Source organism: Lathyrus oleraceus, chromosome 1 (genome assembly GCF_024323335.1).
Source record: "Lathyrus oleraceus cultivar Zhongwan6 chromosome 1, CAAS_Psat_ZW6_1.0, whole genome shotgun sequence".
In the NCBI taxonomy this organism is placed as follows: domain Eukaryota; kingdom Viridiplantae; phylum Streptophyta; class Magnoliopsida; order Fabales; family Fabaceae; genus Lathyrus; species Lathyrus oleraceus.
In genome coordinates this window covers 316,466,808-316,479,809 of record NC_066579.1, presented here as the reverse complement: position 1 = coordinate 316,479,809, position 13,002 = coordinate 316,466,808, and positions in this window count along the sequence as shown.

The window sequence follows — 13,002 nt, the reverse complement described above, 5'->3', positions numbered from 1 at the left end:
TTTCTCAACATATCATTTGAAGTGGACACAATAATCTTTCCAATTAATTTTGTCCCACCTAAAAATCATGAAAAATGAATGAGTTATGTGCTTGGGAAGTTGACCTAAAGTTAGGGTTTCAGTCAAAATGACCTATAATGTCTTGGAATGGATGATGACCTTCCAAGCTTCAAATCAAATTTTGATGAACATGAAAGTTGTTCATATTATCCTTAAGAACATCTTTTCTCTTGGGATAATCTCCATTTAACCAACACATAAAAATTTAGGTCTCAGTGTATTTCAAGATAGTAAGATGAATTGACTGATCAACTTCTCAAGTCCAAAACTCATACCTTGATGAATTGATGATTGAGGGAACTCAAAAAAGTTCAAATATGCATGAAATTATGAACTAAAGAACTTCCCTTGATTGTATTTTATCTTGGGTTGAGGTTGCTTCAAGAGCAAGGCACAGTTAATGAACAGATGAATTAGGGTTTCCTTGGGAAACAAACCTCAATCCCCTTGACTTGCTTTGATCAAAATGACGAATTGAGATACTTGGGAGGCATATTTGATGGATGAGAGCTTTGGGAACCATTACCATGCTTGCTTTCATCTCCTCTTGACCTTTTCATTGCACAAAGGATCTCCTAGAAGCTTTTAGACCTTGTGATTGCTCAAGCTACAAACAAGAAATGTTAGTGACATATTTTTGTGCTTTTGGTTAGTAAATAAAATGAGAAAAGTAATGATATACAATTCAAGCATGCTTGGTGATCTCAAACCACTCACAAGAGGTCCCACCCAAAGGCAAAGGGAACCAAGATGCTCATGATCCTTGAGGCTTTGCAAATGCAATGTTATGATGCCATGAGGGATCTTATGGCCAAAATTGGGGTCTTACAGAGACCATGTTCCTTACTTGGGTGTTGTTGGATTTCCAGAGGTTGCTTTGGTGGCTCAAGCTCCTCATCTTGAGAAGAATCTGGTTGAAGCTAATCTTCGTACAAAGGGGAACGTCAAGGGTTTTACTTCAAAGTTTCTCTTTGAGAAGTCCACTTTGTTTGATAATAGTGAAAGTTCGGATGCCTTATATGTTGTGTTTTCTCTCCTTATTTATGTTTTGGTACTCTTTCCAAATGTTGAGGGGTTCGTTGACAAATTTTTTGTTACTATTTTCATCTCCAAAACCACGTTGCCTACGCTTTTAGCTGATGTTTTCTTTTCTTTACATTGAAAAATCAGAAACGAGGTGGGACGATTAACTGTTGAATTCCTTTGATCTATAAGTGGATCTTAACTCACTTTCCGAGAAGAGGACCTTTTGTAGACAATGTTGGAGCTTTAAAGTGGTCTCAAAGGTTAATGTCTTTGGATGCTGAGGATTTTGTTTGGTATTATCATGAATATGATGGGGTGGAGCTTATTTATAGATGTGGGGATTTCCCAAATGTCCTCTTGTTAGTGCTAGAGGTGGAGTTATCAATTACAACCCGGTTCTCTCACTTCGTCAGTTGGGTTATCAGTTGAAGGAAGAGCCCAAAGCCAAGCTGTTAGAGGAGGTTCTTATAGTTGAAGGGGTTGAAGATGCAAATATGATGAAGAGGATACGCCGAGCTTGGGGAAAAGTTCACCGTATAGGGAAGAAGGAACTGGGAAAACAGAACTGCACCACCATAGAGTCATATACATAGTGGGTAAAATCCAGAGCTAAGAGTATCAAGCTCCCATATCCATGGGAACCTTCCATGAGCTTTAAGACATCCAAGCCTTCTATTGTTATTATTCCTAAGAAGGACGTTCTTAAGAAGATTATCAAGAGGTTAGAGAAAGATAACTTTGATCTCCAATCTAATCTTGATAGACTTGTAAGAGAGAAGGAAGACTTGGAGCTTAACCTCAACCAAAAAAGAACTATGACATCCCAAGCGGTAGAGGAAGCCCAAGAGGAGTAATTTAAGAGGAGAAAAGTCGATGATGCCTTGAATGAGACTATTGACAGCTTGTTCATCAAGAAGAAACAACTAGCCGATGCCTAGTATCAAGCTTACAAGAGGGAGATCAACTGCCAAGACCCGCTTAAGAAGTTTTGTGAATAGTTGGAGGGTTGCAAGAGGGATCTAAAGGAATAAAAGAGTCATACTAAGAAGTTAATGGTTTCTTTATCCCAGCTTCAGACAAAACTTAACCAACAATTTGAGGAGATTCGAGAGTTGAAAGGTCAAGCACGCCAAATTCGTTAATAGAATGATCAACTTCAGCAAGAAGCCATATATTAGGAGAGAAACAGTCATCACCTGCAGGTTCTTTTCGATCAGAAGGAGGCTGTGTTATAGAAATTGTTGGGGGGATCTAGTCATGTTCCATAGCTCACTTTGTTAGGTGTTATCTATTGCTTTGCTTTGTATTTAGATTTGATGCCAACTTCTTGTATCTTATTGAGCAGACTCCTGAGTTTTATTAATTAATGCTTTTCAGCTATTTGAATGAAAGGATATTCATGGTTCTATTTGTGTTGTTGTTGTAATTGAATGACTAGTTTACAACTGATGGTTTCATGGAAAATTAATTTTTTTGCATACATCTCATTCATTCATACATACAATTTTATCCAGAAAACCGAAAAAATAAAAAATTCTTATATCCATGTTCCTCTTCTTCAGAAAGACGACGACTCATCGGTACTTCACCAGATCCAATAAAAAGAGAATTATGTCTGATTTCGAACAAGAGAACGCTGCAACAAGGGAGGTTGTAGGTCTTCTCCAAGGACAAATGGGTACCATTTTGGAACATCTGTATACTTAGAGAGACAACGTTGCTGTCTCTTGGAGATTAACAATGTTTTATAAGTGAGCATATATTGCCTTAGGCGTTTGGTAGCCCAAGCAAGTTAATAACACATCTTCTCAAGCATTTAGTATTTACTCTCGCAATCGGTAAACTTCTTGCTCAAGTAGTATATGGCATGTTCTTTCCTACAAGTCTCGACTCGTTGGCCGAGGACACACCCCATAGATCCTTCCAGAATAGTAAGGTACATAGTCAATGGTATGTCAGGCACATGAGGCATCAGAATAGGAGGTTCTTGTAAATACTCATTTATCTTTTCAAAAGCATTTTGGCAATTGTCGTTCCAAATGACAACTTGATCCTTTCGAAGCAGTTTGAATATTAACTCACAAGTGGCCGTAAGGTTAGATATGAACCTAGCTATGTAGTTCAATCTCCCTAGGAATCCTCGAACTTCCTTCTCAGTTTTGGGTACAGGCATAACTTGTATGGCCTTTAATTTCTCAGTATCTACCTTAATGCCACGTTGGTTAACGATAAAACCTAGAAGTTAGCTGGATCTTACCCCAAACGTGCAATAGTTGGGATTAAGCCTCAATATGAATTTTCTTAGTGTAGCGGTAAATTCATGATCATTGAGCTATTGGTTAACTCAACATCAATAAAACCAGATTCGCCACCGCACTTTTATTGTTTCCAAAGGAAAAGGGAGAAAGTACGAACAAAACCCAAAGATAAGAAGTTTTCAAATCAAAACTAATAAAATGTCAGAGATTACAGGTAAGGGGGTTGGTTACACAGAGGGAAAGTATTAGCATCCAAAGTGTCCTATGTACTCCTAGGGAGCCCTTTTTGTATATAAGTGTTTTTGTTGAAAAAGATGTTTGTCTAAAAATAGAATGAAGGGGAAAAGAATTCATTATTTACATTCTTGTGTTTGATAAGACTTTATGTCTTGGTAAAGTACCAACATAAAATGAGGGATCAAAACCTCGTAGTTCATGGTAAAAATTTCAAAGGTGGGTGGATTGATTTTAACAAAAGTTTAAATATCTTTTGTTATTTATGGTAGAATACTCAACCAAACATCCACCGATAATGAGGGCTTTACAACATTTAAGAGGGAAGGCTCCAACTTGGATTAAATCAACAAGTATGCCACTAACCCCTAATAAATGGAAAATCTTACACTCAACATATCATGGAATGGGAGAATTATATCTCAACCAAAGATAACTCAAATCTAAATGCTTTCTTTTTAAAACTTTAAAAGGAAAAAAAGGTACAAAATGGCCAAAATGATTAGATGAGGTCATTGATTCTTCTTAGTCTTTTTGAAAATAAAGTCAATATGATTAAGTCTATTTACAAGTTTGATAAGAAAATAGTTTGAAAATCAATGGCATAAGGCCAAGGTTTCTACTCATTAAAACAAGTCTAAGTTGAAAAAACAAAAAGCAAAGAAGTTTTGAAAATGCGAGGGAGATTTTGAACTTAAAGAAGAAGGAGGAGATGAAGGGACTATCCTAGACAAGATTTAAAAGTTTAGAGTTAAAAAGATCTAAGCCATGGGGAAGCATCCACAAGAGAATAATGTTAGATAAAAACTCATTTCCTTTAGATTATCAAGCAAACAACAAAGCCATAGTCATCCAAGCAATTAATAAGAAGACCGATGGTATCAAATAAAGATAAACAAACATCCAAGCTAGCACTCCAAAACCAGCAATCTCCAATGTCCTTTATGTGTATCAGATGAAAATTGCCTTGAAGCATACTCAAAGAGAAAACATCAAATAATGACAATAAGATCAAAATAACAACTTAGACACAGAGAAAGAGTGTATCAGATAAACCCAAGGCAATCTCTCTAGCTTGTATCAGATGAATGGCTTTGGCCATGTTTTGGTCTCACAATAATGGCATTGGCCAAGTTGTTTCTATAGCTCAGGAATGTTGCCTACTCTAAGTCCATAGGTCCAAATCAAGTCACAGACAGAGATCCAACAGTCCACCAATATATTTTTAGGTTTTTTGTTTTTATTAAGTGTTTTAAGGTCCTAAGACCACAATCAAAACAAGAGCACAAGCACAAAATAACAAGCACAAAAGTACAATGGCTCAAGTGAGCAAAGTGAAAATGACTGAAGCATAAACATAGGCCCAAGTGGGCAAAGAGCAAATATGATATGAGATGCTAAATTAAAAGCATAAAGCAAATAACAAGAAATAAAATCAAGAAGTAAATGACACTAAAATAAAGCTAATATAGTAAAATGTTAGTGAATGTTAGTGAATGAAGAAAGGATGTTTAAGTCCTTTTTTTGGAGAACACTTAACTATCCACTCACAAGCATGAAGATATGAACCTATGCATCATTCATGAGAAGGACTCCAACTTGGATGAAATCAACAAGTATGCCACTAGCTCTCACATATGAAAAAGGAGCAAAATTTTCACACAATACCATGAGGAATAAGAGACTTACAATCTCACTTACAAAAATTCTATTATCTTTGGGACAAATTTAGCACTATGTTAAGCAATCGTAATTGGACTTATGTAGAAGTCACAACTATCTGAGGTTGGTCAATAATAATATTGGTGTTAATGCATGCTATAGACAAGGTATACAAGACCAACCTCCTAAAGCATACCACACACAAAAATAAGAGGGGATAGACCTATCTCAATCAAGCTTATGTTGATTCATCTGACACAAGGTCATTGATGAATCAACTAGCACATGATCCATGAGAAGTCATTGGCCAAGAAATGATTGGGGAAGAAATAAGATGAAGATAGAGAAATGAAAAGGAATGGAATCCCAAATTGGTCAAGGGATGGACCTCACTTGATCAGTACCATTCATTCATTTTGAGGGATGAAGTTTAAACTCCATCAACCCCCTAAATCCAATGGTATTAACCAAGTCAAAGTCTAATTCAACCAATACCAAGGCCAAACAGAAGTTAGGTCAACACAAAGTCAATACAAAAGCTCATCAAGGCATTAAATTAATTAAACCAATTTAAAACAATTTTAAAAATGAAGAAAATAAGTTTTAAAGGATCAAAAACCTAAAATCCCTTCAAAACACCAAAGAAATGGCCAAGGGATTTATCATAGGTCAAACAAGGTCAAATGACCATTGACTAATTTTTTTGGCATTTTTCAAAAGTCAGAAGTAATTAAAAATCAATTAAAACAAGTTAAAAATCACAAAATTCACCAAAAATATCAAACTTAATCCAAAAATTAGTTTTAAATCAAAAATGGTAAGAGGAAAATATTTGTGAGTTTTTGGTGTTGGTCCCATAATTTTTAGATTAAAAATGAATTTATAATGAATTTTGGAAGAAAATGCTAATTAAAAAATCATTTTGGAAAATTAAAACAAATCAGAAAAACAAGAGCCATCAGATCTCCCTCATTAATTGAGGTGGCGGATTTGATGGCCTCAAGCGCGCGTTCCACTAATGCCTCAGTCAACGTGTTCATACAATTGGTAATTAAAAGCAATGGATCAGATTAAAACAAGGGATGAAGATCTGAGGGTGAGGGACAAGCCAACACACCATCGAAGCCCTAGCTCCGGTTAGCTTATCCGATGAGACTCACCAGACTGGCCAGATCGAAATTGTACAAAAATGAATGGATCATATACCATTTTAAAGAGAAAAATGCAAGGATCAAGAATATCACCTCCATTTCTTCCATCTCTCACTCTATAATTAGAAAAGTAGAGATGAAAATTGAGGTGTCTAACCTGAGTTTCTTCTATTCAAGTCCAAAACAACTCAGGAACATTGCCTACATTGGTAGGACTTCATCCCTCACAAAATTGAGTCCAGATATTGAGAGTTGTGAGAGAATCGAAGAGATGAAAATTGAGAAAAATCACCTTCTGTTAGAAGCTTTTGAGCTCGATTCTTGATGCAATTCCTCCTGCTTTTTCCTCCTCCTACTTGCAGAAGCTTAATGGAATGAAAATGGCAATTAATCCTTGGAGTTCTTGTTCACAAACTGGAATTGAACAAGAGCTCGATTTCAAGTGAAATCTTCAAGGATTTCTCTATTCTGAGTTTATGGGATTAATTAGCAAAGTTAGGGCCCGTTTTTTTTTCATTCTGAGGCAATGGCGATGTATTTATAGGCCAAGCATTTGATTTCCACACCTTTCCAACTTTGAACCAAAAATAGCAATTCAAGTTTCATGGGTGCATGGGCGAGTGTGAAGGCCCAAATTATGATTGTAATCCCCTCCAATTCGGGCCAAAATGCTACTGAGGTCATCACATGAGGCCATGCAAAGTTGTACCATGTTTGAAGTTTGAATTTTGCCAAAACAAGCTATGGAAATAACTTATGCAGAAGTCCTTCATCCTTATCCAAATGATGTGATCTTGGAATCTTTGGAAAGGTATCATCATGAGGAACAAATTTGATGTTTGGGCCTTTTCAATTTGAAGCTTGGAACATGGTGAATTCTGGCCTTGAAGATGGAGGTATCAAGCATACTTAGAAATTTTTCTAAGTTATAAGTCAAATGAACCCTCTTTCGACCTTGAATAACCTTGGATATGAGCTTTAAATGAGCCTGTATCCTTCTACAAAGTTGTATCCCTTTCAATTATCTTTAATTTGATCACAAATTTGACACCATTTGGACTTTAGATGATGGAGTTATGGATTTTAAAAGTTGAGGAAAATTGCTTGTTCAATGATGAGGACCAAAATGGACCTATAATGTTTCCTCATGGTACATGACTTTGCAAGTAGAATTTGATCTTTCTAAAAGAAGAAAAGTTGAAGAAGACATCTTGAAATTAATCATTAAACTTGGATAATCTTCATATCATAAAAATTGAGGACGTTATGACTCTTGGAAGTTGACCTCTTATCTAGGGCATAAACAAAATGACCTATAATCTTTCACCATAAGAAATGACTTTCCAAGCGAACTTAGATTTTGATGTCAACATGAAAGTTGTTTGGAATGTCATAAAGAGTAATGTTTATCTTGTAATGATTTTTATATGATGACAATTGTAGGAGATAGGGTCTAGGAAACTCTAGATTTAACTAGTTGACTTTTCTGGTCAACCTCCTTGAACCAACTTTCAAACTTGAAGTTCATTTGATATTTGGGGCTCATGGAGGATCATATATTCTTATGATGATGTAAAATGAAATATCCCTAGATATCTTTGATTAAATGTTTAAGAAACTTGTTGAGGAAGGCACACAAGATACCTAGATGAATTGGGGCTTCCTTGACAAACAAGCTTCAAACTCTTGATGAATTCTTGATCAAAATCACAAATAAAGAACATGGGGGGACCCATATATGATGTTTATAACCAAAGTGGACCTTTTTTTTCTTGATCTCTTGCATTGAGGGTCTCAAACCCTAGTTTTAAGCTTGGTGAGGCATATATGGACAGACACACCACCTACAAAAGAAACAAAGATATACAAGACATATTTTTGTATTTTGGTTAGTAAAAAAATAAAATAAAGTATGATAGAATCAAGTATGTTCGATTATCTCTCCTAAATCACACCCAATGAATGATAGGTGAGGAGGATAACAAGGTGGGATCCCAATACCAATGCAAAGCTATGAGATGGCATGAGGGATCATAGGGGTCAAAATTGGGGTCTTACAGCTGCCCCTATTTAAGGTCATTCTATTTGGGGATGTGAAAGTTAAAAGATTCATATAAACACGGTAGAATGGACTTAAATAATAAAAACATGAAGAAAAAATTGGTCCCTAAGAGACCTTATGATGCATATGATATGAATGCAAAATATAATCTTTATGGGGGATATATTGCCACAAAGGAAAAGAATCCGGAGAAACTGAAAGTCCACAGGAGCATAATGCATTCCCTAAGGAAAACTCACTGAGGGGACAAAGACTCTGGGGATAAAAAGCTATGCGTAGGCCAGGCTACGACTTAAAAACTGTTGGAGACACGAGGGAATTTCCATGAAAATAAATCAATGGAAAGACTCGGACTGGGAAAAAGAATCTGCATGTATCGGGATACCAACAACACAACAAGAAAATATCCACTAGGGATAAGCAGAAAAATTATCCACCACAATGCTCAACTGGTAAATGAAGGATAATCAATCAGCAAAAGTGAATTGGAACAATGCCAAAACACTTAAAACATTAGTTGGGGAAAGGCGTAAATCAGAACGAAGCTGAAATACCCAAACGTTCAAAGGAAGTTCAATTTCACAAGGAAACACGAATCTGGACTTAACTAGGGAAGAAAAAACTTCAACGCAGAAGTAAAAGATATATATTATTTACTACCAGTTACTGGGTAGCTTAAAAAGGAAGATAATACACTCGGGCAGGGGGACATCCGTTACCAGTTACTGGGTAAAGATATCAAGGATGACTTGCTGCGGAAAAGGAGGAAGAATCACCAACTACCAGTTATTGGCCAGTATAACAAAGGTGATTAACCACCAGAAAGAGTTATACTACCCGTTACTGGGCAATATACTCAAAGATAGGATTTACATCTACCAATTACTGGGTAGAAGACCAAAAATAGGATTTACAACTGCCTTTTACTGGGTAGAAGACCAAAAGACAGGATTTATATCTACCTGTTACTGGGTAGAAGACCGAAGGATAGGATTTACATCTACATGTTATTGGATAGAAAACCAAAAGATATGATTTATATCTACCTGTTACTGGGTAGAAGACCAAAAATAGGATTTATAACTACCTATTACTAGGTAGAAAACCAAAAATAGGATTTACAACTACCTGTTACTGGGTAGAAGACCAAAAATAGGATTTACAACTACCTGTTACTGGGTAGAAGATCAAAAAGGGAGAATATCTGTTACCGGTTAGTGGGTAAACATATCACGGATAAACTGCCGGGGAAAATAATCAAATGAGATTTTTTGTTAACTACCAGTTACTGGGTAGATAACAGTAAAGTGACCAAATAAATAATTATCAGTTACTAGGTACTTGAGCAATGATAATTTGCTGGCGAAAAGATAACCTGTTAGAAACGAAAGTAAATTCGTTGGAGAAATCAAAGAAGTAAATTACCTTTTACCGTTTACTGGGTAAATTAATACAGGTAAAGTACTCCATATCAAGAAGGATATTACCCGTTACTGGGTAATAAACTCTCGGAGGACCAAAAGATCTATCTAGGTATGAACTAGAAAGAAATAGTCAAACAAGACCTAACCCAATGAGGATATAACTCAATGGGAGTGGTACCATCCAGATAATGAACTAGGGAGGAAACATAAATAATAATCATCCACAAGGAAATAACTCAGTGGGGAAGAAGAAAGGATAAGCTCTTTCTGCTCAAGGGGATGATACTCTACATTGAAGGAGGACATGCACACCACATTTGCATGAGGAAAATGACATCACCAAAGCAGGGGATCATAAAAATCGGGTCAACGTGTAAAATTGCACAATGAAATATTTGATGTTATGATTATGCATATACATATGCATGAGTATGTACATGATTATGCTGACAAACGAGCACAAAGGATACAAACATGAAGATCCAACAATCACAACTTGATACTCGACTAATCTCAACAAGATGGGAACACCAACTGGAGAACCTGCTAGGGATGAAAACAAATCATAGAGGATATAACTCTTATCATCAAGGAAGACTGTGGATATAACAATCCAAATTCAATGCTCAAATCTGGTTGGGGAAAGACATGGAGAACATGCATCCGACCAAAAACTGTTGAAGACTCAACGCTCAGAGGAGGGGAAAATATATATCAGTAGAAATCATGAGGATTTAAAACAGATCCAACTTCAACACTCGACTCTCAAGAGAGGACGAATAACTTCCTGGGGATAAGCAATGATTGACAAAGATCTTGCTTAAAGCTCAAACTTTCTGGGAGAGGAGAAAATACAGCTTAGCGACTTCATTGGGGAACGAAAGCACTGATGAGGATATCAACCGACATGCTGAGGGTAACAGAGATCTGTCGAGGATCCAACATCTCAAGCCGATATATATATATATATATATATATATATATATATATATATATATATATATATATATATATATATATATATATATATATATATATATATATATATACTTCATAGCAACAAGTCAGCATTGCGGGGGATTTTAGGTCAATACCATATCAAATGGGAGACAACCCTACAAGGGACGTCTACAACAATACTGCTCAGAATCAAATATTGTCTGAATTGAGAGTTCTTTCATCAAAAGAGGAAATTCCACGGGGGTTTCACGTTACAACAATGGGAAAAGCTCTGAATGGGGAATCAGTTAGAAGACAAATTCCACTGGATATCTCATCAATCAAGATCAACTATGTGGGGACTTCACTGGGGATTAGAAATCTGCCAGGATAAATCATGAGTGGGGATTATCTCTAACAAGGAAATAAACGCCGCACGGGGATGCAAAATGAAAACAGATTCCTTAAAAGGAAAACAATCAGTCATGAGACTCTTCTTGGAGATTGAGAAATAAATCAATTCCAAGGTACCAACTATCAATAAGACCTGCAGGAACTCATAAAGTGAGAAACCATGCCATGTCTATGTTACAACCAAATAAAGGTGATGGGGGTCTGAAGACCAAATAAAGGTTTCAACGGAAACCCGAGGTTCAATCAAAAAACATGCAGACCGACTTGTTTATGGCATGGAAGTTTTGCTCCTTGTAGAGGTTGAGATCCTGTCATTGCGTGTCTTGATGGAAGCCAAGTTGACAGAAGATGAATGGTGTCAGACCAGGTTTGATCAACTCAATTTGATTGAAGAGAAGAGATTGACTGCCATGTGTCATGGTCAGTTATATCAGCAGAGAATGAATAAAGCTTTTGATAAAATGGTCAAGCCCCGTATGTTTCGAGAAGGTGACCTCGTGCTCAAGAAGATTTTATCTTTCAAACCTGATGCTAGAGGCAAATGGACTCCTAATTATGAAGGCCCATATGTTGTTAAGATAGCCTTTTTAGGTGCTGCATTGATTCTTACAAACTATGAATGGTGAAGAGTTCACTCGTCCTGTGAATGCTGATGCAGTCAAGAAATACTTCGCCTAAAAAAGGAAAAGAACAACTCGCTAAGTTGAAAACCCGAAAGGGAGACTTAGGCAAAAATGAGCGTCTCGGTGGATTGAAAGCCCGAAAGGGCGATCCAGGCAAAAGTTAGAGACATAAAATAGAAAATTATTCCGGTAGATTAAGTACCCCGCCTTGGGGCAATCTACGCAAAAATTAGGGATTATGGCAAGTAGCTTCATCCGAATGGTCCTGATCTTTGAAGTAGTTTTGAACATGTAACGGTAAATTCATGATCATCAAGTTATGGATAAGCTAGACATCAAATAACAAGAGTCGCCACCGCGCTTTTATTGTTTCTAAGGGAAAAGGGAAAAAGTACAAACAAAACCCAAAAGTAAGAAGTTTTCAAATCAAAACTAATAAAATGTCAGAGATTACAGGTAAAGGGGTAGGTTACACAAAGGGAAAGTGTTAGCACCCAAAGTGTCTTAGGTACTCCTAGGGAGCTCGTTTTGTGTGCATATGTATTCTGTATAAAATGATGTTTACAAACAAATAGAATGGGGGGTGAGAAAAGAATTCATTAATTATATTTTTGTGTTTGACAAGACCTTCAGACTTGTGCCTACGTACCAACATAAAAATGAGGGATCAAAACCTCGTAGTTCGTGATACAAGTTTCAAAGTGGATGTATTTCTTTTAACAAAATTTAAGTTTAAAAGGCACAAAGGCCTAAAAATGGTTTGAATGAGTTAGTTCTTTTTGGCTTTTCGAAAGTTTAGGTCAAGTATAGTTAAGTTTATTTACAAATTTGATTTAAGAAAAGAAGTTTGAAAATGCAATGGCATAAGGCCAAAGTTTCTATCTTTTTGCAAAATGGTCAAAGTATAGAACAAAACTAGTTCAAACAAAGAAGATTTTTAAAAAAATGAGTGAGAGATTTTGAAATTAAAGAAATGGGGAGGATATGAAGAGACTAATCCTATGCATAAAATTAAAAGTTAAGAGTTAAAAAGATCTGACTGATGGGTAGCAATCCAATAGGCAATAATGCCATATAGAAACCCCAAATTCCCTTGGATATTTAGAATCAAGAAACACACAAATGCACAATTATATCAATCTTGAAGAG